The sequence below is a fragment of the Musca autumnalis genome, unplaced genomic scaffold, assembly GCF_047663935.1.
Source record: "Musca autumnalis isolate F117 unplaced genomic scaffold, ASM4766393v1 scaffold_4, whole genome shotgun sequence".
Classification (NCBI taxonomy): Eukaryota; Metazoa; Arthropoda; class Insecta; order Diptera; family Muscidae; genus Musca; species Musca autumnalis.
Window position 1 is genome coordinate 144292157 of NW_027411977.1, and position 17969 is coordinate 144310125.

At 36.0% G+C, this 17969-nt stretch overlaps 1 protein-coding gene across 3 annotated transcripts in view; it reads right to left on the minus strand.

Moving 5' to 3' along the window:
* Hipk (Homeodomain interacting protein kinase) overlaps positions 1-12987 on the minus strand; it is a 182086-nt gene extending 169099 nt beyond the window's left edge. For 2 of the 3 annotated variants that reach the window (XM_073985751.1, XM_073985748.1), the window contains exon 1: positions 12366-12987. The gene's annotated coding sequence lies outside the window, so the exon portion shown is untranslated. The remainder of the gene's footprint in view (positions 1-12365) is intronic. The other variant, XM_073985750.1, reaches the window with a different exon arrangement.
* Between the last annotated feature and the right edge of the window lie 4982 nt (positions 12988-17969).

A 17969-nucleotide genomic window follows, 5' to 3' on the forward strand; every position in this document is an offset into this window, starting at 1 on the left:
ATTGAATTCAATGGGGAATTTTCATAATTTGTGTTAATGTAATAAAGTTCTTAATATTTTTGTTTTACACAAATAATGCATTTTATTTGTTCTGGCATATTTTGTAATGGCTTGCACAATTTCTGCAGAATGCCTGTATCAAAACACGTGCTTTGGACTGCCTCCTATTCTACCCAAAAGGGTTAGTTAAAATGCAATGCCAAAGGGTCAGTTAAAATGCAGTGCCAGAGGGTCAGTTAAAATGCAGTGCCAAAGGGTCAGTTAAAATGCAGTGCCAGAGGGTCAGTTAAAATGCAGTGCCAGAGGGTCAGTTAAAATGCAGTGCAATGGAGTGCGTCTTTCCGTAGTCACGCTCTTGTAAAAATCATGAGTGAAAATGCATAATTTGATGCACTTCCAGATCACTTGTACATATCATTTAACTGCCTCTTTGGAGGCAAACTTTTTGCTGGGAAGCCATAGAAGAGCTCTCTCAGTAGCACAATTTACCATGACCGATGAATCAGATGTTATCTAATTCATCCAAAGCGTTGGAACAAAACGGAAACTTAATGGTAATGCTTAAGTAACTGGAAAAATCTGGAGATGAGTATTTGACAAGTGTTCCCAAGCAAAAGTGTTTGGGTGGTCCCGCTACTGAAGCCAAGCAACAACGCCAGTATAGGCGAACACACAGGCCGATCGTTCAGTCGCGAAGATTCTCCCCATGATGAGAATCAATTTCAGCATTACACGCCATTTCCACACATATCAGCCGAGGACTGAATCAGAACAGGTCATGCGACCGAACAGACATGGTAGCTCTTGACCTATCGAACGCCTATGATACCGTCAACCATGTCTAGCTGTTCCAGCCGTATTTGAAACGTTGGATAATCAACTACGTGTGTGGGGCGTCGTTTGGTTAATTTAGATATTAGAAGTCTAATAACCGTACAGTATGAAGTTTCCAAGATGGGGTGATATCTCCAAAACTGTTTAACCTCTACCTTTTTGAAATTCCACACCCTCCAGACGGCATGGAGATAGTAATGTTTGCGGATGTTTGTACGATCTTGGCGTCGGGACATATGTGATTGGTTAAATATCTACATAACTGACTTAGTGCAGTTCTTCCATCTGAGGAATATGAAAATATCCGCCGCTAAATCCACTGCCACACTGTCCACCACATGGATTCTGACTACAAACTGCACCAAAATATTGGGAGTAACTTTTGCTAGCATATTTAAGTCGTCTGCCACAGCTATATGCCACAAGATCAAAAATAGGAATAAGGGGTGCAGACAAATAAACCTTGGTAGGCAATAGGTAGGTCTTTACGTAGTGGAAGAATATTCAAATCTGCCAGAATACCTCCTGAGGAATGCAACAGCCATCTTCATGAGTTGACGAAGATTTTACCTGGGCATAAGCACAATAAGATATTGTTGATGCATTACCTGCCATAGCCAAGTGGACAAGCTTCACCCACCCAGACACGGCAGCAGAGATTTTCATTATCTAGAGAGAAAGGTCTAGATGTATAAGCGAGGACCTCTAGATCAACGAGCCTACAAGGCCACCCGTAATAGAAGTCACACTGATACAGTTGTACAGGCCGTCTTAATTCATATTGGGCCCGATTTGATGGCACGATGACCAGTATGTGGATTGGCACCGCACAACACGCTGCATTTGTTTAATTGTCCAGCTGACTGCACACACCTGTTTCCTGATTCTCCATGGACGCAGTCAGTCCAGTTTGCAGGATTTTTTAATCTGGACACAAAGGAACTGTACTGCAAACCCCTTAAGACACCGATGGACACGTGGTCGCTTAATACCAATGAACGGAAAGAAACAAAACTATTCCCGTACCAATCACACAACGCCACAAACTTTTCAGCTTCTCTGAATCGTTTCATTCTCACAACCAAAACAAAAACACAAACTTTTCAACGTAAAAAGATGGAAACCGTACGATTGGTGAAATGTAACTTCGGCTATGCTTTGCCAAGTTGTTTCATTCACCACCGAAACGACAAGTATTTTTGGGAAACGTTTGCCGTGCGTTATGGTCAATGACACACACACACACATGTGATTGCTTAACAACCCTATAAGTTAACATCAGCATACCACAGTGAATTTTATCAACCACCAAACGTTTTTGATTTATTCACATGTGTTAAGTACTATTTAGTTTTCTATCTGTTGTTGTGGAGTTGAGTACTTTTCGCTTTTCGTTTTGTTCGTACTCACGAATGTAAACAAAACGAAACTAAACAGCGAGCTCGGCCAACGAGGGTTATGTTTCGTTTTGTATTGTTCCTATGGAAAATACGAAACGAAACGATTGGAAATTTTATTTAAAGTATTTTTACGTACTCTGCTTAATACTACGGGATTAGAAGATATCTTTTTGTTTGGAGCAGTGTTTCGGATTCGGGCCAATTTCGGTTTGCTTGCAAAGATGAAGAGGATCAATTGGATCAAAAAAGTTCTCGACATTAATTTACTAATCAAGATAGATATGAAAATAATAGATGGTAGAAAGTACCCTCTAAATCATCCTCTATCGGAGTATAACTTACTTTTATCTTACATGCTTTCTCATAGTTTTCCTATAAATATTAATAAACGTCCACAAAAATTTAATGTTCATATCTTTATAGTATATGTGTCTGGAGTCGAAGTAGAGTTATTTTTTTCGACTCAGACTCCAGCAACATTGTTCGACTCCGACTCATAGATTCCAACATCGCAACCATGAATAGAATATCACTACCTGTATAACCCTTAATTTGTTCAAATGTTCTTTATTCCAAGCCTAATTATTTATTACACCATTGGATCATTCAGTCATTCGATAATTCTACAAGTTAAAAGAAACCGTCATCACCGTGCCCAATAATATTGCCATAGTCATCATTACTGAAATGGTTGTTCTTTTCGCAATTAAAACTAAAACCATTGAAGTAAAATCCGGTTCATAGCATTTTACGGTGCAAGGTAAACTACACTTTACAACTAAATTGTAACGAAGATGACCGAGCGGATAGCCATTAGTTTGTCAAATACGGTTCGGCAAAATTCTGTTTAATGGAATAGCTTAGGTCATTTAATAAAATACATAAGCCACAGAGTGGTGCATTGTGACTCTGTTCTAGCAAGAAAATCTCTTTAAAATAGAAATTTATTAGTGGTTGAGAAAAAAATTGAATTTCTTGCAAGTATTGTTTATTACCTAAACAACAGCAAATACATTTTCGTTAAAGAAATAACTCAGGATGTAATTTTGAAAATAATAAGCGAGGACAGTATGTGTCCATCCATACCTTGATGTGTGTAAAAGTCAACTTCCTGTACTTTAATTGCAATGCACAGAGAGTATGCCGTTTAGTGTACGCCCAACTTGAATCACAGGGGAAATTCCATTACAATAAAGAGGAAATGAAGCCAGTCAAAAAGGGGTGGTTGGTTATAACGAAAATTACGCACACAAAATGCAAAAACTATTTTAATTTAAGCTAAAAAATAAACGCGGCATAAGCAGCAGATGAAACAAAGGGTTAGAGGCAGCTTAATTGTGAGTCGACTTTTAGCTATAAAAAAAAACAAAGCAAAACTGTAATTTTGAAAACAAAACAAAAATTGGAATTAGAAATTTGAAAACAAAGTGTGGTGGTACATGTAATTACCTTACCCTAGAACTATATTTTACATTTTTATATAAAACTTAAAAAAAGATCTAAAGCGCTTTCCTGCGTGCCATTTCAAATGTGAATGCGGAAGAAAAAAATCCAGACTCATATTTTATTTTTATTGAAAACAAAAGAGAAATTATTTTGTTAAACAAGTAAGAAATTATCAGTCAGCTGTGCCGACAGATATATATATATATATATATATATATATACCCTCAGCCTCCGACATTAAGAAAAGAAGTATACACAATACTTCTGACGTCTATAGGGTTTTTAGAGTTCTTTTGCCAATTTCACGGAAACTGCAGACTTGGCCGGTGCAGAAAACAAAGCTCAACAAAAACTGCAGCTTACAGCGTAGTGATGTTTACAACGTACTAAGGAAGAATCGCACCAAATGTGGAGGTAAGGGTTTAGCTTTCCTATTGCACCAGTCTATTCACTACAGACATATCTCGCTTCAGCCTGGCTCTAATGGCTAGAGTTTTCCTACATCCAAGTTTTCCTATAGCAAGCTAATAGCATTAGCAGACTGAAAAAATAAATGGATATCATCAGCATATATAAATGGAAGACAGGTATTCATATCAACGGAAACATTGAAATCGTTAATGTACGAAATAAACAGCAGGGGGCCCAGAACTGAGCCTTGTGGAACCCCACTACTAACACAACGTACTCAGGCCCATTATAATCAACAAATTGAGAGCGACTATTTAAGTAAGAAAAAATAAGTCTGCAAGCAGTATTAATGAAGAAGAAATCCCTACTCAATTTTTGGATTAGGGTCGCATAGTCTACTCTGTCAAAAGCTTTAGACAAATCTAACGAAATTAATACACCACTATTACATCTACTGCTTCCCTAATTGTCTCTGTAAGATACAATAGGTGGGAAAAAGTACTATGCCCATGCCTAAAACCATATTGAAATGGATTTAGTAATTTATGGTTTTCAATAAAATTACACATTTGCTTTTTCATAAGATGCTCACAAATCTTGGAAAGTGAAGGGAGAATACTTATAGGGCGCATGTTGTCAACAGAGCAACAACCTTTAATTTTGGGTATGGGTACTACACAGGCAACCTTCCATGCAGTAGGAAATACTGATGTAAATACTGTGTTATAAAAGTGAAGAAATAAATTTGACAGATATGGATATATCATTTTTATAAAAGAAATTGGTATTCCATCAATACCCAAGGACTGAGATTTAATGACATTCAGTGCATTGAATATACCGTCCTCAAATACACAGTCAAAAGAAAAAGAGGAATGTTCTCCAATATAACCAGACAAGCCTACTCTCTCAGTAATTGGATCAGACGCAGACTGGACAAAAAAATCATTTAGTTCATTAACATCAAATTGACCACCAACACATCCAGCATCATCACCAATTAAACCCCCTGCGCGCAACCTACTCCAAATTTGTGAGGGATTTAATCCTCTAAAGAACATAGTGAAGTAATTTCTTCTTTCACGACGAAGGACAGATTTAGATCTGTTCCTGTCCCAGTTTTGTCCCAGTTTTCTGGTGTAGGCCGACGCACATACTCCTTGTAGGCTATATCCCTTAAGGACTTCGATAACAAAATGGATTTGGACTTAAGCCACATATCATTCGAACTGCTTATTTTCTTTTTAATAACAGGTACAAATGAATGCAGGTTTGATATAATATAATTCAAAACTTCGAGCTGTTCATTGGCATTTGCTATAAAAGAGAAAGAATCGACATTAACAGTCAATAAAAACTGATAAAAATCATCACATTTAATTCTATTATAATCACGATATTCAATGAATGCATCACGCTGAGGCACAAAAACTTTCAATGAACCGAAAATAAGTGCATGATGTGAGATCGATGGGCATAGAACCTGTGCTGAGTATTCCAACAATTCGCTGCGACTTAATAAAGAAAAATCTATTAATGAAGTAGAATGTGCGATACATCGAGATGAGTTGGCAAAGAATTATGCACTACAGATAATCCTAAGCGCGAACATAATCTCATATGCTCAGACCTGTTTAGGTCAAATAGTTTATAATTAAAGTCTCCAACCAGGACTATATTCGAATACCTGACAAAAAGCTCATAATGAAATTCTTCAAAAACATTTACTTTAGATTTACCGAAAAGGATCACGTCACTGTTAGAAGAAAATTCGACAAAAATTGACTCACAGACACCATATTCCTGGCACCGATATACTACACGAAATTTCAAGTTGTTGGAAATGTACATTCCGACTCCCCCTCCTCGAGAAGTTGGTCGATCGTTTCTTACAAAAGAGTAGCCAGGAATGGATATAGACCTCGAACAGATATGGTCCATTAACCATGTTTCTGATTGACCAAAAATATCGAAACTACTCCCATTAATCAAATCTTTAACCTCTAAAAACTTCAGGTTGTAATTTGACGGGCAGATACTTTGACAGTTCAGATGTGCCAAGTATATGTTATTCTTATACTTGCGAAGAGAATTTTTAAAAAAGTCCGCATTATTAACTATGGGCCCAATGTTTATGTTATGTGCCATTGAGAAAAGTGTAAGAAAATTTGCTGGGGAACCAAAAATTTACCATTATAACAATAATTGGCCTGTTCCAGTACTGCAATAATCTACTATTTTCTACTATTTTTTTCGATACCATAAAGGAAAAATTGTTATCGTAGTAAAAAGTAGTAGCTTCTTGTAGGTTCTGGAACAAAGCAAATGTTGAAAAACATAACATACATAAATCATGAAAACAAATTCAAAAATATTCATAAAAATGTTCCTGAAAATTTTTAATTTAATGACATTCATACATACATACATCGAAAAGTTCTAATACAAAATCACATAATTATTCATTATTAAAATCTCCAAATATACTCTCGCATTCTCTCACATTAAGTGTTTGAGTTGGTTTATTAGAATAAGAAATTTCTACTCTCGGTACATCACCATTTATTTGCTTATATTTTCTTATCTGCTTACGCCGAATCAGCTGACGACAAATATAAACAAGCCTAGCAGCATCAGAAGTAAGGTGACCATTAAGGTAGACCCTCGACAGTAATTCACCTCCAATGACATCATTAACTTTAATTTTGCTCGCACGATGGTAGCTCGCCATAACCAAGTCCCTGGTCAACACAGAGTTGAACTTCACCAGGATAGGTTTACCTTTGGCGAAATAGCTAGCAACAGTGTTGCAAATCGGACACATTCAGTGCTACATTACAAAGGCTACACAATTTGATAACAGCCTGACTAATGCCTTTTAGCCCTTGAGGCAATTCATTATAATTATACTATTTGCTCTGCTTCAAGCGCCTTTGCAGTACATTATTTTGTCTCTTCATACTATCCAATTTGCTCTGTAGATCATTAACAATCGAGGAAACTTGTTTACATGCCTCCACATCACCCTTTAACTCACGAACATTTTTGTCAATATCATCAATCGATTTTCGAGTTTTCTTTTGAAACTATAAAACCGCCAAGTACAATAGGTTTGTCTGGTTACCCTAAAATTTGTAACAATTTGTACCAATTGTTGCTGGAAGTCGTCTGTTAACACAAAAGTCCAGCAAAAGAGAGCGAATCGAGAGAGACATTTTGACAGCTATTTTACTGAGAGTTTGCAAATTCTTGCTCGATAAAATTTCTTCCAGCAAGCACTTGCAACTCTTCTTCTTCCTGCAAACAATAAACAAGTCAGAATGCTGCCCTTGGCAGCAACAGGGTGCCTCCTCATATCTCCAGTGTACTATCTACAAGAAGAGGCAAAGATTCTTCCAGTACAGCAGCATAATTGCATGCTTTCGTTGCGGTACTTGCTCGGGTGTTACCGTGAGAACCATCTTTATCACCATATGGTGGATAGGACAGGGCAATCGCATATGCCATAAACAAATATCGTATGAATACGACCCTTGGAGGACCCCTACTATCGCAACAGAGGAGCGTCAGCTGCCACGACAAACCAGAGTAGTTTTGGCCCAACTACGCTCGGGATGGTGCATATGGCAAGGATCGATGACACCGTGGAAAACATCTGTCCAACATGCTGCACAGGCCCGCACGACAAGCATCACCTTTTCAACTGCCCTGCAAAACCTACTCAACTTACTACAGTAGATCTGTGGTTACATCCCATTGAAGCAGCCACATTCCTAGAACTGGAGATAGACCCAGAGCCAGATTAAGCAGAATAATGAACTTACAAACATATTGATTTGCATCTGCTGTCAATACCTCATTTGCATATTTCCTTGAAATCTGTTTTTTATTGACATATGCCGATATAACACCAATTAGTTGTTGTTGTTGTAGCAGCATTTAAACCTACGTAGAAGTATAAGTTTAATGCTGGGTTGGCAGCCGCTGGCCGAAACACTATGGTTCCGGGTCAATCCGGTACGAAAGAACCCGCTGCCGTGGGATTGTAACACCAATTAGTGGTCGTTATCATTTGAGGTTAGTCCATATCCTAGTTCGTTACGTTACCCAACGCCTAAACAATGATTGTATCCAGAAGTTCTTTGAATTACATATGTTCGCACAAACATTCCATAAGGGACATGGGAGACTTCTCTCAGTGCACTCTCGACTCATGTTTAGTTCAATGATATGAAATTTACCCTTTTTCCGTGGTGGGCTTTGGCCTTTACCATTTGTAGAAACCCATTTCACAAACCAAATATCTAATGGTGGAAACAAACATTGAAGTTAATATGCCCTTTTGAATTACCTGCCTAATTTGGAATTTCGAAAGTTCACATGGGTTCATGCCAAGTGTTATTATAATAGATACGTCACTACAAAATTCTTTGCCTTAAGAAGCAGCACGCATCACGGAAGAAAATACGACACTCATGTGGATAAAAATACCGCAGCATTTGTCCATCCTTATATTTCTAAATTTTCTGTATTCGAGAAAACATCTCAACATTGATTCGCTGACAACACAACACCAAAGACGTCAACAGTTTTTGTGTCACTTTTTGTCTTCTTTGCGTCGTTCGTTATACGATTTGTTTAAATACGCTTGAATTCCTGTCTCTTGGTGTGGTTGACTGACTGAATGCCTTACAGCCAGAGACAACCAAACAGCAGGAAACAAGAAAATAACGTCAACTGTCACACCCTGTAGCCACCAAAAGCCAAGCCAAACAAGTAAAATGTTGAAATGAGTGAGAATGTTGGCTGGCAAGCAACACTGTTTAGTGGTAGCAAGGTATACAACGATCCCGACTAGGGTGGAGGTAAGTGTTTTTCGTGTTTATACAAATTTTATGCTTCTTTGTGGATGTTGGGTGGTTGTGTTTGTTCATCATCTTCGGTCGGTCAGGTTAAAAGTAATCACAACAAAAAATAAAAAAGTCTCCAAACTCATAAACTCTGTTTTTTTGTTTGTTTATTTTCTGCATCGGTGTTTACAAAAAAGTAGTCGTTGTTGTTGCCGAATGGTTTCCAAAAAACAAAACGAAAACACCAAAAGAAATTATGATAAACAAACAATAAAAGAAATAACAGAACAAACAAAGCAAATGGTAAAATAATTCGGTGTAGACTTTTAACCGCATCGATTTACCAAATGTTCAATGGACTTTTTGATATAGCAAAGCAATTTTTTACTCAACTAGAGCTTGTACTAATCTAAAATATATGCGACTTCGGGGTCTGTTGTTGAATTCTGTAACTCATCGGAGGTAGGTCCAAAAAATTTAGATCTTTATGAAAATATCTATAGAATGGTAACAGATGTCTCCAAACAAATTTTGGATGTGTGAAGGAATTTGGTCGAGAAATAAATTTGCCAAATTAGGTATATTGAAATCGGTTCAGATTTGGATGTAGGTCCCATATATATTTTCGGCCGATTTTATGTATTTGATGCACCAAACACGCTATATATACACGATTTTAGTGAAAATTGGAATGTGTGACTAAAATTGTCCTACCAATAAATGTGTCAAAATATATTTTACCTTATTCTGGGTAGGGAGGCGCACCGTGTTCAGCTAGTAATTGTATAAAATAAAGTTGCTGCTAAGTATTACCGATAGCTACAGTGTTGTCAACTTTTATTGGCACCTTTCATTCAGTCAAATTAATTTGTAATGGTTTACCATTATTTTATTATCCCCAAATACAAAATAGGTCCGAAGAGTCGTAGTGGTTCTTGACCTAACGAAGGCCGTCGACCATACAACAACAGTCCGAGGACGTAGAGAAGACTTTACTCCAGCCGTGTTGGAAACGTTTAGCACTTAACTGAATTGCGGACGTAGTCGTTTGTAGTATTCAGAAATAAAGAGTTGTTGCTGTAGTAATCCAAATATGCTCCCTCAGTTATCTGGTTCAGGTTCCTCTGTGTCCAGATTCAAAAATTCTGCAACCTAGACTGCGTTCATAAAGAATCAAAAGACAGGTGATTGGTGTTAGCTAGGCAACTAAACATATGCAGCGTGTCGTGCGGTCCAAAACCACATGAATATGAACTGAGGCGGTTGCAGCGTTCGGATCTGAACTGGAGTAATGTGTTCTCGTGATTTCCTTGGCAGCTGGCGTTCTTCCGCTACGACGGATGGGGGTGGTCTCCAAATACGGCATTCACAATGTACCTTTGTAGTGCCTGCGTGACAGATAGATGAAGATATCTCCTGACGTGACTGGGTGGACGAAGTCCGTCCACTAGATTGCAAGGATGTTCACGGATGCTCTGCAACATCTTGTACCGGTAAAATATCAGTCCTCTCGTGAAAATGGTTCACTGGTGTCACGAGGAGGCAACCTGTAACAGATCTCAGGTCGGCATTCTGACAGGTTTGAATATTCTTCCACTTCGTGGCGCTTTGCTTACCATATTGGCGCCGCATAGCTTATCACAGATCGGCCTATTGCTTTATAAGAGGTCAGTAATGTTTCTTTGTAAGTAAGCTGTCGGCCAGCATCGTGCTGATGGATGCTATAATAAGATGCCTTCGAATGACACCAGTGAATCACCTTAATGACATGATCAACACACCAAGATTTTGTCAATGCAGTACCTGCTTGCGATATATCGCCACGTACATATTTGCCACAATCTTGGCACTTCATGGAAGATCTTCTTCGTTTACAAACCTCTAGATCAACGGGTCTATCAGGCAGGCTTAAATGGCATTCACACTGATGTAGTCATCCAGGCAGTACAAAAATTGTGTGTGTGCCGTACTCAGAAACCGCCCATCTATCGTAGCAGAATAAGTCAGCTTCCAAGGCAAATGCTCTGCCTATGTGTGTTTATAAACATGTGTACACTGAGGTGGCAGTCGCTGGCTGGAACACGGATGATCGATCACACCGAGCAAAACATCTGCCCAGTATGCCAATCCAACTCAACTAACTCCAGTAGCTCTGTGGCTACAACCCATCGAAGTCTTCCAATTCTTAATGGACACACATAGCCGCTCCAGGTAGGAGACTTTCTGAGTTTGGGGCAGAAGAACAGAATCCTTCACTAAAATTATATAAATTTTCTTACTGCAAAAAGACCTTTTAGTACTTATTACAACGCTATATATTTGTTAGAAAACTCCATACTTCCGGAAAAACCTGTTAGCCAACAAGCAAAATTTTGCTTTTGTCTATTGGTGACACCTTTAACAGAACGTTATCTAAAATTATCTCCGTCAAACGCCATCGCATATTTACTTGCTTCATTATCGAATACAGGCGCATCCACAATGTTCACAATTCGAAGATATTTAAAGAAGTCTTCGACAATCTTCGGAACTTCTTTCCTTTACCGACCCATTTTCGAAAGCTGTTAAGATCAAATTTTCTGTTTTTTTTTTTTTTTCAATTTACAAAAAATTGTCATCAATTTCCAGAAGATAGTTTCCGAAAAAAACTACAATTAACAGATTACTACAAAATGGTTTTCCTCCGAAGATGACTTTAAGCGGGAGGTCAAATGGTAAATATCTGAATGATTGAAACTATTCCAATATGGGGACTTTAGGTAAAAGCTCCTTCCAGAAGGGCAAGGAAGTCAAAGAAAATTGATATCTCGAGAAGTATAGGCTTCCGCTCGGATTGCCAATCTATCGCTGTGATCAGGGTCCCAAAGATTACTTATGGTAAAAATGTCAACGCGATACGAGGGTTCCCATAAGCAGCGTAATTGCGTTAAAGTAAGACATTTCTGTCCCACTTTGCCATATCCCAGGAAAACTTACTTATGGTAAAAATTTCAGCCCTAAACGTCATTCAAACTGTCATGTAAATTTGGCTATAAATAAATCCAGTTACGTATAATACTTTTATATGTAAATACAATGTTATTGTTTCGTATCGTTTACGTTGCCAATTACATTTGACTAACTTTACATAAAACCACAACGCAGAGGTGGAGAGTTTTAAGTCTCCACCTAGCAGAATCTTGTTATTTGCTAAATATTTGACAAAAAATTGGGATTTTTAATTATTCTTCATATAGCTTTTCCTTCATATTTCGTTGAAAGACCACCACTGAACAACTGAAAACGATACGGCTGTTCTCTTTCGTTCTTTCAAAAACAAAAAAACAGTTTGTATGTATGTAAATATCTGTATTCGCAGGTCAGCTAACACAACACATCTACAATATTTAGCCACAAAGAAATAAAAAAAATATGATTTGCTTACATTTTCTTATGATTTTTATTATTCTTTCTTTTTGTGGTTATTATCCACTCCACTTATTTCTTCATTCTTTTCAGTGGTAAGGAGATATTGTACTTCTTTCCACCACACATATGCTTTCGGGTTGATATACTTTAAATAGGTTTAGTTTTTTTTTTTCTTCTTTTTCTGACTTTTCTTCACTGCACTGAATTCAGTCAGTATGGGGTTTTTGATAGTTTAAAATTGAGATTTTCAATTTGAACTTTTTTATTTTTATATTATTTTTATTTGTAATTTAATACAATTAAAACACATTGTACAGAGGAGTCTCCGTTTGTGTGTGTTTGTATGTATGTGGATTTGGATTGTATATGTGGATTGGCGAAACACAATTTGGTCGAATAAAACGGAGAAATTCTTTGTTTTTTTTTCTTGTGTAAATATTCGATTTGCACGTAAATCTTTTTCAATACGCGACGAATTCACACATTATGAAATTTTTACAGCTATTTGATTCGTTTTTTACACTTAAATTCTTATTTAAAACTACTCTAAAATCTTTTGGAAAATTTGTCGTATTTTTTCCTATAATTAAACGCGTTCTTCTGCGTGAAGTTTTCGATTAATCGATAACTCGTATTTTGGGTTTTGAAAAGTCTAAAAATCAAAGTCGTATTTTGGGTTTTGAAAAGTCTAAAAATCAAAGTCGATTTTTGGTTATTGAGAAAGTCGAAACGTTTTTTCGTAGTGGATTTTCGATTTTCCTAGCACGATTTTTAATAGTTTTGTTCCTTTACTTTTTAATGGTAAAAGTACCACTTATACCCCGGTAACACTTAACCGGATTAACCCAGTGGGTTTGGATTTAAAATGTCAAATCCATAGCGCAAACGTCAAATAAATCGCTCGAAGTGGGTTAACCCGGCAAAAAAACTCTTGTGTAACCGTACTATTACGCTCCAACATCCACTGGATTTCACGAAATCATGAAATACGCCCCGGTGTTTACACTTATTTTTTTCTTGATTTTAAACATATCACAATAATAAAGGTAGATGCATATGCGCTGCTGATCGAACATGAATTTTTAAAAAAAAGTTGTTGTAAATAGAGTTATACCCCGGTTACACTATTGAAGGTTAACCCACTGGGTTTAATAGATCCAGTGGGTTAATCTTTGCTGGTTACACTTAGCTTTTCGAGGATATAAACTGTCAGCTGATGTTTGTTTACGTATACACACAAAATAACTAATAAAGTCGTGTTTTACACTTTTACATTTTCTCGTATGAGATATCGTCCCCTTTTTTCTCATATTGGTATATTTTACACACAGGGATACATTTTTGTGTCATGGTATCAAGCGCACTTTTTGTTAAAAAAGTGTCTAATGTAAAAAAATAAATAATTTTATGATTTTCAAGTAACTTTAGATTTATTAACTCTATAAAATCTCATGCGACCAATCGTAAACGTGTAAAACACGACAAACTCTGTTGCAAAAACAGTTGCAACTTTTGGTACTTTTTGAGTAGAGTTGGATTTTTTTGCACAAATACCAAATACAACACTGTATTTTTGGTGGATTTGTGCCGGATTTAAAATAAACCCAGTCGTAAGAGGATTTAATTTTTGTATGGCAAATCTGGTCAGATTTGACCAGATTAAGCAATAAATCCTCATAAAGTGGGTTAACCCGGCAAAAAACTGTAGTGTAACCGCACTATTACCCTGCGTTTACACATGAGAGGACAGTTGAGTTCATGTATTGATTGTCAAAAACCTAAAACTTGCCTGTGTGACGTAGGCGTCCAGACAATTGCAAATACAGTTGTAAAATTATAATTGAAAATCAACGCTTCCTTCCGTTCTCCGTTCACATATTTTGTTTTTGTAAATATTCTTTTGTTTTCAACACATTTGAATTATCATCTCACTTCTTTTCCACTAAAATGTCAAAAATTTGTTAACCCGACTGTCTGTGAAAAAATGGTGGACAGCTGGAAGACAGCCGGCAAATGTATATATGTGTTAGTTATTCAGAGTTGTATTTGAAGACAAACTGGTGTAAACGCCTAGTTAGCTTTATTTCGAAATTTATCGTCAAATTATCTATATATCGTATTATTTGTTTATAATACTAACAAATGAAAAACTTAAAAATGATTTTATCGTTGAGACATCATAATAAGTTTTGATAGATAAAAGTTTTGTTCGGAACCTGCAAAATATTACTACTTGCAGTAGTTTTCCCGTTTAGTGCCTGAAATGCGTTCCAATATTCCGAAATCTAGCAAGACTTGTAGTACCTTTAGATTTATAAATCCACTCGATTTCAAATGTCAATTCCATAGTATATACGTCCAATAAATCGTAGTTCTAAATCCACTGGATTTTATTTGACGTATGTTGTATGGGATTCACAGTTTAAATCATAGTATAATTTCATAGTCTAACAGGCGTTTTGCACTTCTTTGTGAATAACACCCTCTTCTCCTGTTCTCTGCTATAAAAATTTGGCCTAGTAGAAGCTAGCAGCATGTTAATTTGCATCTGAATACGATAACTGATACGCGGATTTTGGCATTTTTGCTGGAGTTTTTGAAATTTCCGTCAATTTTCCGTTCCCGAATTTTTTAAGAAATTTGTATGTGGATGGTCAGACTAGCAAGGTTTCTTGAAACCAATTTCGTTAAAGTTTCTTTTCAAGTTTCGTTAGTGTCCACACACGTTAACGTGAAATTTAAGATTTTTGCGTGTCCTCTTTATGTTACCATTCGCGTTTGTTGTGTTTCTCATACCAATAAAAACAAAACAAACATAAATAAACTAAAAAACAACACAAAATAATTAACATTAATAATTAAATTAATATTAATAGTTAAATTTTCACTCATTCATTAATCAAATGTTTTTGTTATATGTTTTTATGCTTGTTTTGTTGTTAACGTTTGCTTTCGAAAATAAAATGAAAGAAAATGGATGAAACAAACTTGAAACGAATAACAAGAAGAGGCAACACAACAAACACAGAAAACCATGTACATGGGTTTCAATACTTCATACCCCTCGCCTATAAACATGACGTCGCCATGTTGAAATCGTGCTAGTCTGACCATCGACTATGGGAAAGCGATTTTTGACAATTCGCTCTTTTTTCTAACATTACCATTAAAAAGTACGGGAATACAATGAGAAATAGCATTGTAACAAAGTAATTAAATATTTTTTCACATTGTTTACAAATTTTGATACTAAAATCAATTGCAATCGATTATTCGTCGATTTCCGAGCTTTCTTTTGAAACTGTAAAACCGCCAAGTCGAAGGTCACACTAGAGTGTTTCATTGAAACAATTTCATGAAAACAAGGGTTCCTAGGTAGAGTTCCACAATAGAGTGATATCATGAAGTTGCTGTAGTGGGCAACTCGATCTATAAATTCCTAAAAGTTTCAATGAAACCACTCTAGTGTGACCTTCGACCAAGTCAACAATCTATGGGCAGACTCAAAATCGATCACAAGGTAATCGATTATGCGATTTTCCCTCCAGACAAAAGTCGACTAAAGCTGGGTACACATTGTCAGTTTTGAATGACAGCTTTGTTGTTGCTTGCTAGTGTGACCGTTCATTTTTGTCATTCATCATGCAACCAGTAGTGGGATTCTCTAACTTTTTTTCTACCGAACCGATATTGACAATTAACGAAAATTTTCGGTTGAATTACCGAAAGTGCTATTCTGTATTTCAATGTTATCGATACAAAAATTTTACCGACGAATATCGGTAGAATGACGGAACTTTAAAGAAGATGAAGGCTATTTCAAAATGGAATGAAAAAAAATCACACTTTAAACGACATAATGCTTATTCAAAATTAACATAATTCAAATTGCTAATGAAATTATTTAAATCACAATTGTATATAAAATGATTATTTTTCAAATTACATGTAGAAAAATTCAAACTAAATATTAAAAATCGTAGTTAAAACTATAAATGTACGTTTACTTATAACTACATATATTTTATTTTTTTATTTATTCCAGTGGATTTTTATTGTCAAATCCATTGGGTATACGTACATATAAATTCTCATAACCCGACAAGTTCTAATGTAAACGTGGTGTAATATTCGACAAATTGGTTGAATTGTTTTTTGTTTTCAGAATTTTTATGATGTGGAGGGGTATTTTTAATAAGATCGAATATAGAGTGAAAAAGAAGATGTATAATTCTAACATTTAATAGCTTCGTTCCAGTAGTTTTTTAATGGTAAAATGTTCAAAAGAGAAAACTGTCAAAAATGAGTTCAACGCTGACATTTTTCCAAAATGTACGGGAACGAAAAAATGGCAGAAACGTCAAAAAATCTGGAACAAATGTCAAAGTCGGCATGTCAGCCAATCGGAAGGCGGCAAACATGTTGCACATTTTTGCTCGCTCAAATTTGTCGTGTAAAAAGTTTCTAAAGAGAAAGCTATTCAGCGCCATTTTTGTTCAAAGAGAAGTGAACATTTTGCAACTTTTTTGGTGTACGGGAACGCATTTCGAGTAAAAATGTGCAAAATGTGTTAAATGTGTAAAAACTTTTTAGTTCTGGAACGAAGCTAATATGTGTATTTTGAACAGGATTTTTTTATTGATCTGTTATTTCAGAATTACGTATTATCAGGGAATATGACGACCATGGTGATATTCTTTCTTTTATTGTTGATGCTAATCAAAGCCACCAATAAATTTTTATATGGGTACGAACGAAGCTAATATGTGTATTTTGAACAGGATTTTTTTATTGATCTGTCATTTCAGAATTACGTATTATCAGGGAATATGACGACCATGGTGATATTCTTTCTTTTATTGTTGATGCTAATCAAAGCCACCAATAAATTTTTATATGGGTAGAAACTGTTACGGAATATATCCTTAAACATATTTTGTTCGTATTGAAAATAGTTATTATTTTCTCAGAAATTTTTCGCGCAATTCTGGAGGTTACCAAATGACCCCCAATTTCATCCATTATTTTATAAAATATATACATTTCCAATTCGTAAAGTGTCATAAGCTTCCTATTAATTAAACTGAAAGGATCCACCATATGTAGCAGAATTTTCTTTTTTATGCGTAAAGAAAAATATACCTCAGCTTACCTTTTTATTTGGCATAATATATATTCCAAAATCATTTCTTAAAATTTTGTTTTTTATTGATTTTTTTGTTTAAAATATGAAAATTCTTTTATGTCGGTAGACTTAACGACTCCTTTTTTTTCGTCGGTAACTGACCGATGATTTTCGATAATTACCGACATAAAAATCGGTAGAATTTGTATACAGAATAGCACTTACCGACAAATATCGCTAACTATCGACATTTGTCGTTAATTCCATCGGTAGAGAGTTACAGAATCCCACTACAGGAAATGTTTTGTGCTTGCTGGACGGTTTGACAGTTATCGATAATTGCGAAATATCGACATTCAAAACTGACAATGTGTACCCAGCTTAAGATTTTTAGACTTTTGACTGCAAAAAATTAGGGATACGTAAAATCGATTTCGGTTAATCGATTATTAGCAGCAAAATTTCTAAAAGTCGTAGTCGACTATTGACTGTGCG